The sequence below is a fragment of the Hyla sarda genome, chromosome 5 (assembly GCF_029499605.1).
Source record: "Hyla sarda isolate aHylSar1 chromosome 5, aHylSar1.hap1, whole genome shotgun sequence".
In the NCBI taxonomy this organism is placed as follows: domain Eukaryota; kingdom Metazoa; phylum Chordata; class Amphibia; order Anura; family Hylidae; genus Hyla; species Hyla sarda.
This window is the reverse complement of record NC_079193.1, coordinates 122674385-122690622: the sequence shown is the minus strand read 5'-3', so window position 1 is coordinate 122690622 and position 16238 is coordinate 122674385. Positions and strand designations below refer to the sequence as shown.

Genomic DNA, 16238 nt, shown 5'->3' with positions numbered 1-16238 from the left:
CTTTTGTATGTCGGGGCCATCGAATAAACGGCTATCCGGCAGCGCAGACTGCTTCAGCTGCCACTGGATAGCCGTTTACGGTGCCCCGTGTGGTCCGCTGACGATAACTTTCCTATCCTTGGGGCTCCGTCACGTCCTCTTCGGGATCCCCTGCATCATTGGCGCTCTCCATCGTCATCATCACGTCGCTGCGCACGCCGTCCCGTCATCCAATAGGAGCGGTGTGCATAGTGGCGTGATGGCGGCGACAGAGAGTGAGGATGCCGGGGAAGAAGAGGCCTTGGGGATGTGGCAACAGCGATGGAGGGCGACATCCAGTGAAGCGGTGACGGTCTGGAGCGGCGGTGACACGCGAGTATAACCTCCAATACCAGTGGTCTTCTACCTGCGGACCTCTAGATGTTGCAAAACTACAACTCCCAGCATGCCCAGACAGCAGTTGGCTGTCCGGGAATGCTGGGTGTTGTAGTTTTGCGACATCTGGAGGTCCGCAGGTTGTAGACCACTGTCCTATACTTTCCATTGCACGGATCCCTCAACATACGATGGTTTCAACAAACGATGGTCCATTTGGAACGGATTACCATTGTATGCTGAGAGACCACTGTATTCAGATTTCTTTTCTGCTGCTGTGTTAATTCTTGTTGTTAGGTCTGATATGCCGGGGGTGACGGAAGACAGACAATCATCTTGGGTGAGTTGTTTTGTTTTTAAAAGGGCATCTTCCACTAATTTTTTAGGGTATCCTTTCTCCAAAAAAACGGGTTCTTAGAACCTTGGCTTGTTGTAAAAAGGTGGAGTCTTTACTGCAGTTTTATCAGATCCTGCAAAATTGGCCATATGGAATATTTTCTCTCCTCTTGCGATAATGAGCGCTGAGAAATGGGATATAGCTGTTTTGAATCAAGTATGTGGATGTGATGATTTGATTTTCTTCGTGTCCAATGACCAAGTCCAGGAATTCTAAGGAATTTGTGTAATAATTTGGGGTGAGAGAAATGCCCCAACCATTACCGTTAATTTGTAAGATTAATAGATCAATCTTTTCGGTAGTGCCCCAAGATTATGTTAAATGTAACATCTAAGGTCACAAAATAGGTCTTCCTCCCATACCATGCCTTTCAAAATAGAGATGAGTTCGTCTGAATTTTTCAGATAGCTGGGCAATTTTTGTAAAAAGTTTTTTACCCAAATATCCTTTGTAAAATGAGGGTGCGTGTGTGTGCGCGTGTATACCCCGATATACCCCCAGGAAAGGCAGGGGGAGAGAGGCCGTCGCTGCCCGCTTCTCTCCCCCTGCCTTTCCTGGGGTCTAGAGCCCTGCTGCCGGCCCTTCTCTCCCCCTGGCTATCGGCGCCGCTGCCCGTTCTGTCCCCCTGACTATCGGTGCCGGCGCCCCATTGCCGGCGCCGATAGCCAGGGGGAGAGAAGGGGCAGCGGCACCGATTGCCGGCGCCGCTGCCCCGTTGCCTTCCCCCATCCCCGGTGGCATAATTACCTGGTTCGGGTCCGCGCTGCTGCAGGCCTCCGGCGTGCGTCCCCGGCGTTGTTGCTATGCGCTGCACGGCACGGCGCATGACGTCAGTGCGCCGTGCATAGCAACGACGCAGGGGACGCACGCCGGAGGCCTGCAGCAGCGAGGACCTGAACCAGGTAATTATGCCACCGGGGATGGGGGGAGGCAACGGGGCAGCGGCGCCGGCAATCGGTGCCGCTGCCCCTTCTCTCCCCCTGGCTGTCAGCGCCGCTTCTCTCCCCCTGGCTATCGGTGCCGGCAATAGGGGGCCCTTACCGATAGTCAGGGGGACAGAACGGGCAGCGACGCCGATAGCCAGGGGGTGAGAAGGGCCGGCAGAAAGCTCTAGACCCCAGGAAAGGCAGGGGGAGAGAAGCGGGCAGCGACGACCTCTCCCCCTGCCTTTCCTGGGAGTGTATCGGCGTATAACACGCACATAGACTTTAGGCTAAAAATTTTAGCCTAAAAAGTGCGTGTTATACGCCGATAAATACGGTAGATACTTTTTCAGAAATGATTTTTTGGGTGAGACCTTCATTAACCCCTTAAGGGCTCAGCGTTTTTCCATTTTCCTTTTTTCCTCATCACCTTCTAAAAATCATAACGCTTTCAATTTTGCACATAAAATTCCATATGATGGCTTATTTTTTGCGCCACCAATTCTACTTTGCAGTAACATTAGTCATTATTTATGTTAAAAATTCTCATCTTCTAACCCCTATAACTTTATTATTTTTCCACGTATGGGCCGGTATTAGGACTCATTTTTTGCGCTGTGTTCTGAAGATTTGATCGGTACCATTTTTGTGTTGTTGAGACTTTGATAGCTTTTTATTAATTTTTTCATGATATAAAAAGTGACCAAAAATACGCTATTTTGGACTTTGGAATTTTTTTGCGTGTACGCCATTGACTGTGCGATTTAATTGATATATTTTTATAGTTTGGACATTTCCGCACACGGTGATACCTGTTTATTTTCACTTTTTTTTTTTATGGGAAAAGGGGGGGGGGGGGGGGGTGATTCAAACTTTTATTAGGGAAGGGGTTAAATGACCTTTGTTAAGTTTTTTTTTTTCCACTTTTTTTTTGCAGTGCTATAGCTCCCATAGGGACCTATAACACTGCACACTCTGATCGCTTATGCTGATCCCTGCAAAGCCATAGCTTTGCATGGATCAGCAAGATAGGAGCTCGATTGCTCAAGCCTGTAGCTCAGGCTTGGAGCAATCAAACCCCGAATGGACGCCGCGGAGAACGGTAAGGAGACCTCAGCTTACGTCCTAGCTGATCGGAACATCACGATTTTATCGCGATGTCCCGATCAGCCCGACTGAGCTGCCGGGAAGCGTTTTACTTTCACTTTCAGACGCCGCGGTCAACTTTGATTGCCGCGTCTGAAGGGTTAATAGCATGCGGCACAACGATCGGTGCCGCATGCTGTTAACCCAGGGTCCCGGCTATGAATAGCAGTAGGGACCAACCCGGTGTGATGCAGGGTCACGGCGTAACCCCGATTTAAACACCGGGATCGGGCTCAGGGCGTACAGGTACGCCCTGAGTCCTTAACGACGCAGGACGTATATTTACGTCCTGCGCCGGCTCCCGCGATATGAAGCAGGGTCGCGCCGCGATCCCGCATCATACCGCGTCTGTCCCGGCGCTCATCAACGGCCAGGACCCGCGGCTAATACCACACATCGCCGATCGCGGCGATGTGCGGTATTAACCCTTTAGAAGCGTTGGTCTAAGCTTCTAAAGTGAAAGTGAAACTATCCCGGTTAGTCAGTCGGGCTGTTCGGGACCGCCGCGGTGAAAACGCGGCGTCCCGAACAGCGAGCAGGACACCGGGAGGGCTCTTACCTGCCTCCTCAGCATCCGATCCCCGAATGGCTGCTTCGTGCCTGAGATCCAGGCAGGAGCAGTCAAGTGCCGATAGCAATGATCGCTGCCATGGTAACCCATGGCAGGGATCTGTGCAATGAATCAAAGTGTGCAGTGCTATAGCCCTCTATTAGGGCTATAACACTGCAAAAAAAATAGTGTAAAAAAAGTTAAAAAATATGTATTAACCGTTTCCTGAATTAAAGTTCAAAACACCCCCAAAAAATTAAACATGTAAATAAAAATATAAACATATGTGGTATCGCTGCGTGCGTAAATGTCCGAACTATAAAACTATATCATTAAATAAACAGCCCGGTCAATGGCGTACGCGAAAAAAAATTCCAAAGTCCAAAATAGCGTATTTTTGGTCACATTTCAAACCATAAAAAAAAAAAAAAATTATAAAAAGTGATCAAAAAGTCCAATCAAAACAAAAATGGTACCGATAAGAACTTCAGATCATGGCTCAAAAAATGAGCCCTCACACCGTCCCGTCCCCATAAAAATAAAAAAGTTATAGGGGTCAGAAAATGAAAATTTTTTACATATAAATTTTACTCCTATTTATGATTTTTTTCAGAAGTACGACAAAATCAAAAGTATACAAGTAGGGTATCATTTTAACCGTATGGACCTACAGAAGATAAGGTGTCATTTTTACCGAAAAATGTACTGTGTAAAAACGGAAGCCCCCAAAAGTGACAAAATAGTGTTTTTTCTTCAATTTTGTCGAACAATGATTTTTTTTTCCCGTTTCGCTGTACATTTTTGGGTAAAATGACTGATGTCATTACAAAGTAAAATTGGTGGCGCAAAAAATGAGCTGTCACATAGAATTTTATGTGAAAAACTGAAAGAGTTATGATTTTTTTAAAGGTAAGGAGGAAAAATGTCAAATGAAAAAACGGAAAAACCCTGAGTCCTTAAATGGGCACTGTCATGAAATAAAAAAATTGATATGTTGTAGTACTTAAGTACTACAACATATTTTCTAATATAGTTTAATTAAAAAAAGTGATTTTAAACCAGTTTAAAATCACTTTTAAATTCGGCCACTAGGGGTCGCCCTCCTAGTGGCCGAATGCATTCGGCAGTGACGTCACTACAGAATTTCGTCTCATTTGAGCCTGGCAAATGAGTCGAAATTCCAGTTACTGCGGTGCTCGCTCCCGCCTGTCAATCAAACAGGCGAGAGCGAGCACAGTGAAATCCAGGGCTGCGCATTGGCTCCCTGGACTCACACTGGCCGCCTCCCTGCTGCATATTCTCCCGCAGCAGGGAGGCACATGGCTCTTACCTCTCCTTACAGCCGCGGCTCCTATGGGGATACGCCGCCTCCTCACTGCTGTGTCCTGTCATTACCGGGAGCGCGTTTTAAAGAGAGGGGGGCGCCATTTACAGGAGGGCCCATCACACTCTGAGCAACAAGCGTGTGCCCGGCTTCCTGTCATGCTCCTACACTCTGGTAATTCTCTCTATGGTTCTGGAGGACTTTCAATCCTCCAGAAACATATAGAGACAGTTTCCAGAGTGTACTGGCATGACAGGAAGCCGGGCATACACTTGTTGCTTGCTACGGAACCCCGCTCATGGTCCGGCACAGGTGAGGGGGAGGGGGGCGATATTGGTCGGGGGCTGGGTGTCTTCCAACACAGGGTGCCTCCAGTTGTTTCCCCACTACAACTCCCAGCATGCCCTGACAGCAAATAGATGTCAGGGCATGCTGGGAGTTGTAGTGGTGAAACAGCTGGAGGCACCCTGTCAGGAGAACTATGGGCGGAACTCGGCCCCAGCAGGCATCAGTGACGTGGTGCCTGCTGGGGAAGTCTGCCTGGTAGTGAGCACACTACCAGGCAGACAAAATGCCATTTTTAAGATAATAAAAAAAAATAAATAAAGGCAGGGAGGGGGTTAGGGATAGATGGGCAATAGGCAGGGACAGAAAAAAAAAAAAAAAAAAAAAAGAGGATGGTGGGAGCTACCCTTTAAGGGGTTAAGATGGAGTAATATATCTTTCTGTCACTGTAGAAAAGGATCATGGTTGATCCTTCTATAGTATTCAGTATCTCCTAAAATTTTGCATGCTTCACTATGATAGTCTGGAAAATCTTGGACAACTATCCCGCACCCCCTCATCAGCGGGGCGAATTATGATCCCCTCATTATGTTTGAGTGTGTGTGTAGAGCCTGTCTTTTTTCTTTAGTCAAATAACCCTCCTTGGTGGTATTCGGAAATGACTTTGTTAGATTCCTGAACTCATTGGGGGATATTTATCTAAGTTGTCTATGTCTCGCATCAATATAGACCAAACTACAGAGTGATTGGCTGGTCTATTGTGTGCCTAATTTATCTAAAGGCGCACGGCTCTTGATAAATTCTGTGCCCAGACTTCGGGATCTATGCTTTAGACTGTATTTAAACCTGCTCCAGCATGGTCTGACATTTCGGCATACTTTCAGCCGATGCGATTTGTCGCTGAAAAGTCGCTTTTGATAAATTCAACACCAATGCATTTTTCTATCTAAAATAGACTAGAATGCACTAAAATAGAATAGAATGCATCATGTTCTAAAAATCCTCTAAAGCAAAAGTCGCTGAAAAGTCACACATATTTAGACTTTCTGTGCGACAAATTTAGACAGGAAAAACCAGTCTAAATCCTTTGATAAAATATCCCCCATTGGCTACCAGTTCACGAAAGATTTTCAGGCAATGTCCCTGGCTATCCACAGGATAAAATTTGGACTTGGGTTTAATATCGGGGTGTACGCCTAGTAATTGTTCTTCCTGCAAAGCTGGAAGAGATTGAATATTGGGTAATGCAAAATGGCGTTTTAAAGTTAAACGCCGGGTAAATTGATGTAGGTCAAGGAATACATCAAATTTTTGGGGGCTGATAATGGGGGCCGTAGGACAAGCCCTTTTGTGATAGGGAAATTTCCCCTTTGTTCAAAATATGTTGGGAAAGATTAAAGGAAATCTGTCATCAGAATCACCTGCACTAAACCTGTTACACAGGCTTTTAGTGTGGATGATACTGATTAAAACGCTTCTTACCTGGTTAAAAATGGTTCAGCAGTTCTTCAGATATCTTTATTTTTAGTTTTCTGTTATTCCCTGGCTTGGGACTCAGTGGGAGGTGTTATCATCTCGGACTCGGCTACACGTCATTCTAGCTTGGCGGAGCTGCCGTCCGGCTCATGAATATTCATGAACTTATCCTCGTAATCTAACTCCTTTTTCTAGGTCTGGCGGGGAGGGCCGTGCATGCGCCGCGTTCCGTACACTCGGAAGCGGCGTTCTCCCCCCGGCTTTTCACTCATGCAGCCCGTCTTCTTACTTGTATTGGGCCGCAGCTCGAGTGAAGTCGGGGAAGGAACACCGCTTCCGGGTGTACGGAACGCGGCGCATGCGCGGCCCTCCCCACCAGACCTAGAAAAAGGAGTTAGATTACGAGGATAAGTTCATGAATATTCCTGAGCCGGTCGGCCACTCCGCCCAGCTAGAATGACGTGTAGCCGAGTCCGAGATGATAACACCTCCCACTGAGTCCCAAGCCATGGAATAACAAAACTAAAAATAAAGATATCTGAAGAACTGCTGAACCATTTTTAACCAGGTAAGAAGCGTTTTAATCAGGATCACCCGCACTACAAGCCTGTGTAACAGGTTTAGTCCAGATGATTCTGATGACAGATTTCCTTTAAAGATATTAATGGTAGATGTTCTGTTTCCCAAAGTCTGAGATATGGTATCCACGGGTAGAGTTACAGGGGGAATGGTTATTACTTTTTCTTTTTATATTTTCCCGGGGGGGAGGCGGGGGGGGAGGGGGGTGGAGAGGGCTATGAGATTAAACTCAATATTTGTATTGGTAAGGGTTAATCCTGCTTCAGCAGGGCATATCATATTGGCCATAGGCTCAACCACAGATATATTAGGTGAGGCTGGACAGTGTATCTGTGCTTCTACTGTGAAGCAGTATTTGTCGATAGTGAGAGGTTTCAAAACTGGAACTGACGCTTTGGTTCCAGCTTCAGTATTGTCAATAATGGTGGAAGATCTGTTATAATTTGGTGAGTTTTCTTCACCGCTGTCATGTATGGTAAATAAAGAGTTATTCAGGGATGTGTTTGGTTGTTTAATGGGGGAGGGGGATAGATATGACGTGGGCGTGATTTTTTTCATTTTTTCGTGATAGTTTTAAGAAAAAGTAATTACCATTCGCCCTGTAACTTTACCCGTGGATACCATATCTGAGACTTTGGGAAACAGAACATCTACCATTAAGATCTTTAATCTTTCCCAACATATTTTGAACAAAGGGGAAATTTCCCTATTACAAAAGGGCTTGTCCTACTGCCCCCATTATCATCCCAAAAATTTTGATGTATTCCTTGACCTACATCAATTTACCCGGCATTTAACTTTAAAACGCCATTTTGTTTTACCCAATATTCAATCTTTTCCAGGAACAACTACTACCAGGCATACACCCCAATATTAAACCCAAGTCCAAATTTTATCCTGTGGACAGCCAGGGACATTGCCTGAAAACCTTTCATGAACTGGTAGCCAATGAGTTCAGGAATCTTCCCACGTCATTTCCGAATACCACAAAGGAGGGCTATTTGACTAAAGAAGAAAGACAGGCTCTACACACACTCAAACATATTGAGGAGATCATAATTCGCCCTGTTGACAAGGGGGTGGGATAGTTATCCAAGATTTTTCAGACTATCAGTGAAGCATGCAAAATTTTAGGAGATACTGAATACTATGGAAGGATCAACCATGATCCTTTCAAACAGTTACAGAAAGATATATTACTCCTTCTTAATGAAGGTCTCACCCAAAAAAATATTTTCCAAAAAAGAAAAAAAGTATTTTTATTTCAAATCCTGCAGTCCCTTTTTATCACTTACCAAAAGTTCACAAGAACGAACACTGCCCCCCTGGACGACCCATCATTTCGGGAATCAACAGCGCCACTTGCAATATTTCTCAATATCTTTATATCATACTAAAAACATATGCACAAAAATTGCCCAGCTATCTGAAAAACTCATCTCCATTTTGAAAGGCATGGTATGAAGACATGATATTTGTAACCTTAGATGTTACAGCCCTCTATACCAACATTAAACATAATCTTGGAATCAGAAGCGCTCAGGTCACTTTAGAAACCGATCCACAGATTCCTGAGGAACAAGTTAATTTTCTAATAAATGGTTTACGTCTGATTTTAGAAAATGCGGTTATCTATGAGATATATCGATCTGTTCCTGTTATGGTGGGGCACTACCGAACAGATTGATCTATTAATCCAACAAATTAACAGTAATGATTGGGGCATTTTTCTCACCCCAAATGATTCCACATATTCCATAGAATTACTGGACTTGGTCATTGGACACAAAGAAAATCAAATCATCACATCCACATACTTCAAACCCGTTGATTCAAAACAGCTATATCCCATTTCTCAGCGCTCATTATGGCAAGTGCAGAGAAAATATGCCATATGGCCAATTTGGCAGGATCAGAACGACTGCAGTAAAGACTCCACCTTTTTACAAAAAGCCAAGGTTCTAAGAACCCGTTTTTTGGAGAAAGGATACCCTAAAAAAATTGGTGGAAGATGCCCTTTTAAAAACAAAACAACTCACCCAAGATGATTGTCTGTCTTCCGTCACCCCCCGGCGTTTCACAACTAAGAACAAGGGAAGAAGAACCAGGAAAAGAAAATCTTAAATTAACAGAACAGTGGTCGAAAGGAAATCTTAATATAAATATGACACCAATTTTAAATAGATATTGGGGAATTTTAAAGGCGGATCCATATTTAAAAACAGTATTTTACCGGAAAAACAGGGTCTAACTTATCGGAGGGCGCTGTCCCTGCGCAATATGATTGCACCTAGTCGCACCAAAAAAGTGACTAAGGATACACCATCTCTTAAATGGACATATCTTAGCAAAGGTGCATACAAATGCAAAGAGCCACGATGTTTGTGCTGTATGACAATAGAACACAAAAAAAACCTCGCTAACCAGCACACATACAGGAGAACAGTTTCTGATTAAACATTACATGACATGCAAATCGTCATATACCGTATTATTTACCTGATCAATTGCAAATGTGGAAAACAGTATGTGGGGCGTAGCACTCAACTGCTCCATCACAGTTTTAATCAATATCATAGTAATATTAAAAAACTTTTATGAAACAGTCTTTCGAAACATATTGCTCTTTCACATCAGGATGAAGAAAGTATAGAAAATCTCATATCCATTTTAGATTTCATTCCCCACATACTAACAATAGGTTCAAAACATTATCCAGAAAAGAGATGTTCTGGATTTATGCCCTTCACTCGCTATAGCCGTTCGGCCTGAATGAAGAAATAGAATTAATTAATTAAGTTTAACATCAATACACAACTGTTTGCCAAATATACCCCCGAATATGAGCTTTTTTGATTGAATTGTTTTAGAATATTTAAAGGAGAACTCCAGAATATAAAAATTGTTCTCCATTCTGCCAGCAGAAAAAAAAATAAAGATGTACATACCTTCCTTTGCTCCCCCGGGGCCTCCGGTAACCAGCTCCGGTCTCCGCCGCGATCCTGTTCCTGGTTGCCGGTGGTCGGCAAGTCATACTGCACTCAGCCAATCACTGGCCACAGCAAAGTCCTGCCTCGGCCAGCGATAGGCTGAGTGGCAGTGTGAGAACGCTTCAAGACACACAATTCGTCACTACACCGGCACCTGCTGCCGGGGCCAAAAACATCACACTGCCGCTCAGCCTATCTCCGACCGAGTCGGGACTTCGCTGCAGCCGGTGATTGGCTGAGTGCAGTATGACTCGCCGACCACCGGCTACCACGAAGAGGATTGCGGCGGAAACCGGAGCCGGTTACCGGAGGCCCCGGGGGAGCGAGGGTAGGTATGTACATCATTATTTTTTTTTACTGCCAGCAGTATGGAGGACAATTTTTATATTCTGGAGTTCTCCTTTAAAATTGGTCCACTATTTTTCATATCCCCTTACAATGCAGCATATATTTTAAATACTTACCTTGTTGACTTTCCCTGGGGACTCAAGGATTGGAGGTGAGCACTGCAGGTTCCGCCAATATACCTCCTCCTCACATTGGTCCTAGTACTTTTAAGCCCGCTGTCTCCCATACGGCCCAAATGGATGCTGTTGTGAATTTCCGGTCGAGACTGATGCCTAACCACAGTAACTTGCCGGCTCGGGTGGATGCTGCTGTGAATTCCAGGCGAGACTGACGCTCACACTCCGTTGCAGCCTCCAGCAAATAAGGGTGCGGTTGATTTTACACTAAAATATTTTTTCATTTTTTAATAGAAGCGATTATGTTACAAATTACTTTTAATCTTATGTATTACAGCATAAGTTTTTACTATTTATATCATAATTTGTATGTTATTTAACCCCTTAAGGACCAGGCCATTTTACACCTTAGGACCGGAGCGTTTTTTGAACATCTGACCACTGTCACTTTAAACATTAATAACTCTGGGATGCTTTTACCTATCATTCTGATTCCGAGATTGTTTTGTCGTGACATATTCTACTTTATGTTATTGGTAAAATTTTGTCGATACTTGCATCGTTTCCAAAATTTGATGAAAAAATTTAAAATTTAGCATTTTTCTAACTTTGAAGCTCTCTGCTTGTAAGGAAAATGGATATTCCAAATAAAAAAATTTTTTATTCACAAATACAATATGTCTACTTTATGTTTGCATCATAAAATTGACGTGATTTTACTTTTGGAAGACACCAGAGGGCTTCAAAGTTCAGCAGCAATTTTCCACAAAATTTTCAAACTCACTATTTTTCAGGGACCAGTTCAAGTTTGAAGTGGATTTGAAGGGTCTTCATATTAGAAATACCCCACAAATGACCCCATTATAAAAACTGCACCCCCCCCCCCCAAAGTATTTAAAATGACAGTCAGCATTTTAACCCTTTAGGTGTTTCACAGGAATAGCAGCAAAGTGAAGGAGAAAATTAACCATCTTAATTTTTTACACTCGCATGTTCTTGTAGACCCAATTTTAAAATTTTTACAAGGGGTAGAAGGAGAAAATTTATACTTATGTTTGTAGCCCAATTTCTCTCGAGTAAGCACATACCTCATATGTCCATGTTAAGTGTTCAGCGGGCGCAGTAGAGGGCTCAGAAGGGAAGGAGCGACAAGGGGATTTTGGAGAGTACGTTTTTCTGAAATGGTTTTTGGGGGGCATGTTGCATTTAGGAAGCCCCTATGGTACCAGAACAGCAACAAATCCCCACATGGCATACCATTTTAGAAACTAGACCCCTTGGGGAACGTAACAAGGGGTAAAGTGAAGCTTAATACCCCACAGAGGTTTCACGACTTTTGCATATGTAAAAAAACATATATATATTTTTTTCACTAAAATGTGTGTTTCCCCCCAAATTTCACATTTTTGCAAGGGTTAATAGCAGAAAATACCCCCAAAAATTTGTAACCCCATCTCTTCTGAGTATGAAGGTACGCCATAAGTGGACCTGAAGTGCACTACGGGCGAACTACAATGCTCAGAAGAGAAGGAGTCATATTTGGCTTTTGGAGAGCAAATTTTGCTCGGGGGCATGTTGCATTTAGAAAGCCCCTATGGTGCAAGGACAGCAAAATACCCCCAACATGGCATACCATTTTGGAAACTAGACCCCTTGAGGAACGTAACAAGGGGTACAGTGAGCATTTACCCCCCACTGGTGTCTGTCAGAACTTTGGAACAGTGGGCTGTACAAAATGTTTAATTTGCACAGCCCACTGTTCCAAAGATCTGTCAGACACCAGTGGGGTGTAAATTCTCACTGCACCCCTCATTACATTCCGTGAGGGGTGCAGTTTCCAAAATGGGGTCACATGTGGGGTTTTTTTTTTGCGTTTGTCAAAACCGCTGTAACAATCAGCCACCCCTGTGCAAATCACCTCAAATGTACATGGTGCACTCTCCCTTCTGGGCCTTGTTGTGCGCCCACTTATGGGGTATCTCCGTAGTCGGGAGAAGTTGCATTACAAATTTTGGGAGGCTTTTTTCCCCCTTTACCTCTTGTCAAAATGAACAGTATAGGGCAACACCAGCGTGTTAGTGTAAAAAATTTATTTTTTTTACACTAACATGCTGTTGTAGACCCCAACTTCCCCTTTTCATAAGGGGTTAAAGGAGAAAAAGCCCCCAAAAATTTGTAACACAATTTCTCCCGAGTACGGCGATACCCCATATGTGGCCCTAAACTGTTACCTTGAAATACGACAGGGCTCCAAAGTGAGATCGCCATGCGCATTTGAGGCCTGAATTAGGGATTTGCATAGGGGTGGACATAGGGGTATTCTACGCCAGCGATTCCCAAACAGGGTGCCTCCAGCTGTTGCAAAACTCCCAGCATGCTTGGACAGTCAACGGCTGTCCGGCAATACTGGGAGTTGTTGTTTTGCAACAGGTGGAGGCTCCATTTTGGAAACAGTGGCGTACCAGATGTTTTTCATTTTTATTGGGAGGGGAGGGGGGCTGTGTATATGTAGTGTTTTTTACTTTTTATTTTATTTTGTGTTAGTGTAGTGTTTTTAGGGTACAGTCACACGGGCGGGGGATTACAGCGAGTTTCCCGCTGCGAGTTTGAGCTGCCGCGCAAAATTTGCTGCATCGCAAACTTGCAGCCTGATACTCACTGTAAGCCCCCTATCCATGTGAATGTACCCTGTACATTCACAGGGGGGGGGACCTCCAGCTGTTGCAAAACTACAACTCCCAGCATGCACAGTTTATCAGTACATGCTGGTAGTTATAGTTTTGCAACAGCTGGAGGCACACGGGTTGGGAAACACTGAGTTAGGAAACAGACAATGTTTCCCAACCAGTGTACCTCCAGTTGTTGCAAAACCACAACTCCCAGCATTCTCATGCATGCTGGGAGTAGTAGTTCGGCAACATCTGGAGGACTACAGTTTGCAGACCACTAATACAGTGGTTCCCAATCTGTGCCCTTCCAGATGTTGCAAAACTACAACTCCCAGTATGCCAAAACTGTCCAGGCATGCTGAGAATGTGTAGTTTTGCAACATCTGGAAGGGCACAGTGGTCTCCAAACTCTGGCTCTCCAGATGTTGCAAAACTGCAATTGCAAAACTGCAACTCCCAGCATGCCCAGGCATGCTGGGAGTTGTAGTTTACAGGGTCCCATTACAGCAATGCATGTCGCTTTACGGCGACGTGCATTGCTGTAAAGGGCCCGACCGCGGCTGAAGATCTACTCACCTGTCGCCACTGCCGCCGTCTCCATCATCCTGGTCTTCAGGGACGAGGTAAGTACCGGGGCCGGTCCCCAGCACTCCCCAGACATGGGGGGCCTACATGGCCCCCCTCAGCGTTTGCCCTGGATGCCTGCTGAAGGAGTTCAGCAGGCATCCGCTTCCGATCTCTGCCCGGCGCGCGGCAGAGATCGGAAATACAACAGGACGTTCTCTAACGTCCTTGGGCATTAAAGCCCAGGTAGTGGGGACGTTAGAGAACGTCCTATGTCCTTAAGAGGTTAATTATACCGTTTTAACGTTTTTTTTTTTCGTGTATAAAATGACACTGTAAGAAGGACCAATCACTGGACCTGATGAAGAGGGGGTCCAACCCCTTGAAACGCATAGTCCTAGCGCTTTATTCAATAAACCCATATATTGTACTATCCATTGGCCTGACTTTCTTCCATTGATCCGGCTCCTGCCAAAAGGACTACGTGTGAAGCGCTGACTGGAGCAATTTTTCTGTCCACTTACGTGGATTAACTCTTGCATTGCCTGACCGACCTGGGACGACCCTTGGACGGGATAGCTCCTGGCTGCACCCCGGCTACCTGCCTACTAATCGGACGACACGCTTCAGTAGATGTTGTGCTCTTAGTACAACATCACCAGGTTAGCAGAATCAATTACCTGCTTTTGTTTTACACTTTTGTTGGCGTAACGGCACATAGTTGCGCAATTCTTTTCTGTCTTTTTTTTTTCCCCAACCCTAAACAGAGACAGATGTATCCATGATGCTCAGCTCAGGGAAAGCTGACACAGAGGGGAAAAATGCCATAGTCATAGAATGTTCATAAATAGCACTACTCCTCATACATACACACAGAGAATGGCTTCTCTTTAAAACAATAGGTATGGTCTAAATATGTTCACACGGGCAAAAACTGCACTGAAAATCCTTTGGTGTGGAATTTGCTGTGTGGATTTTGTTGTGGTTCTCTAACTTCTCAGAGGAACCACACTGGAAAGTTGTACATCACTTCTGTTTTTTTAACATTCCAAATGGAAACCAATTGGTAAAACCCCACAGTGTTTTCCCATACATACAAGCCCTAACAAAAGACACAGCACACTCCTCAATGTATTTATTCTGCAGGTGCCAGATGGCATCAACCATAATCTCTAAGCCTAAAGAAGACAATGGTGTTTAACAAGAGCTATACATGTAGCATATATGTGGGGAAAAAGAGATACAGTATAACCTAATAAAAGCTAACAAAAATGTACAAACACGGGACAGATCTTGCATCAGCTCTGCATCTCTCACCATTGAAATGTATAATCAGGGGAAATAAGGATCGCCCCAAGCAAGACAGCAGCAGCAGGCACTGTAGAAGATGTTGTCCTGTAGTCAGGGTGAGATGTGATCACCACACCTATGCCATGCCCCTGGCCACGCAGAACACTCATAGCTATGTGCACAGCAGTGACAGTGCATACAGCAGCTATTCCAAGTATGCATAGTGCAGCTGACAGGAAGCCGCACACTACTATAGTATAGGTGGATATGCAGGTGGCAGTGCCCCCCAAGAACACACACTTTGCGCACACAGCGTAGTGAGCATCACTTTTATACGATGCAATTGACGCATTAGCTGCTGTGAAAGGTTAGAACCGCATTGTATGAATGGACATAACACCCCCCCATGTATACGAATGGACATAACACCCCCCATGTATACACACACAAGCTGCGCGGCCACCCATAGCAGCACACCATGAGCAGCCAGCGCAGGGAGGAGGGAAATGCGCCGTTGTCTACTCACCGGGTGCGGAGAGAGAGGCGCTCACTTACATCCAACGCAGGCCAGGCGACTGCGGTGACGCTCGGGTAAGAGGCAGGAGCAGGCACGTCCTTCGGGTATACGATAGATTACGATAAAATCCTATTTCCCCCGCTCTCCTGTCACTGGTACTGTTGTTGACACAGCTTCCCCTTTGCTCTGCGGTAAGGACGAATAGCGACGTCGCAAGCTTCACACACCAACATTATACAGACGCTATTATTACCAGCGACTGCAGGCTAAGGAGACAGAGGCAGTTGCACATCCGCACACAACCACAGCCCCTCCCTTCCGTGACGTCCTACCAAGTGGGCATATCGTTAAAAAAAAAAAATAGAACGTCGCAAAACGAGGAAATGGGCGTGTCTGTCAAGTAGCCTATTAGCGTGTGTCTCCAGCTGCCTTTGAGGTTCTTTTTTTTTTTTTTTCATAGCTTTATTTAAAAGCAGTTTGTCATTAGTGACAGGGCGAGCTTCTATTGAATGTCGGTTAAACGTGACCTGCAAGGGCCGCCTGTTTAGACTATAGTGTATATGATTATGGAAGTGGACAAGTCATTCAGTGTGGCGTAGGCTTTTATTAGATTATTTTCCATTTTCAAGTCTCTTCAGCAAGGAGAAGGTGTGGGTTAAATAATTCATATATATATATATATATATATATATATATATATATATATATAT

The 16238-nt window shown here is 44.7% G+C and overlaps 1 protein-coding gene across 4 annotated transcripts in view; it reads right to left on the bottom strand.

Moving 5' to 3' along the window:
• SNRK (SNF related kinase) overlaps positions 1 to 15847 on the bottom strand; it is a 414130-nt gene extending 398283 nt beyond the window's left edge. For 2 of the 4 annotated variants that reach the window (XM_056520213.1, XM_056520215.1), the window contains exon 1: positions 15538 to 15846. The gene's annotated coding sequence lies outside the window, so the exon portion shown is untranslated. Of the gene's footprint in view, positions 1 to 15537 lie in introns of all 4 variants that reach the window. The other 2 variants (XM_056520214.1, XM_056520216.1) reach the window with 2 other exon arrangements.
• Positions 15848 to 16238: the final 391 nt, after the last annotated feature.